Consider the following 678-nt stretch of genomic DNA (forward strand, 5'->3'; position numbering starts at 1 on the left):
TTTTTTTTTTTTTTTTGAGACGGAGTTTCACTCATGTTACCCAGGCTGGAGTGCAATGGCGCGATCTCGGCTCACCGCAACCTCCGCCTCCTGGGTTCAGGCAATTCTCCTGCCTCAGCCTCCTGAGTAGCTGGGATTACAGGCACGCGCCACCATGCCCAGCTAATTTTTTGTATTTTTAGTAGAGACGGGGTTTCACCATGTTGACCAGGATGGTCTCGATCTCTTGACCTCGTGATCCACCCGCCTCGGCCTCCCAAAGTGCTGGGATTACAGGCTTGAGCCACCGCGCCCGGCCTCATATACCCATTTCTGAGCTTCAACGTTTAAAAACCAAGGCCAGGCTGGGTGTGATGGCTCATGCCTATAATCTCAGCACTTTGGGAGGTTGAGGCAGGTAGATCACTTGAGGTCAGGAGTTCAGGACCAGTCTAGCCAACATGGCAAAAGACCATGTCTACTAAAAATGGAAAAAGTTAGCCAGGCGTGGTGGTGCACATCTGTAATCCTAGCTACTCTAGAAGTTGAGGCAGGAGAATCACTTGAACCCAGGAGGTGGAGGTTGCAGTGAGCCGAGATTGCACCTCTGCACTCCAGCCTGGGCAACAGAGCAAGACTCCATCTCAAAAAAAAAAAATCTTTTTCTGTTGTTGTTGTTTATTTTTGTTTTTATTTATT

This window comes from Sapajus apella, unplaced genomic scaffold (genome assembly GCF_009761245.1).
Source record: "Sapajus apella isolate SASKATOON/1434 unplaced genomic scaffold, GSC_monkey_1.0 scaffold3451, whole genome shotgun sequence".
NCBI lineage: Eukaryota > Metazoa > Chordata > Mammalia > Primates > Cebidae > Sapajus > Sapajus apella.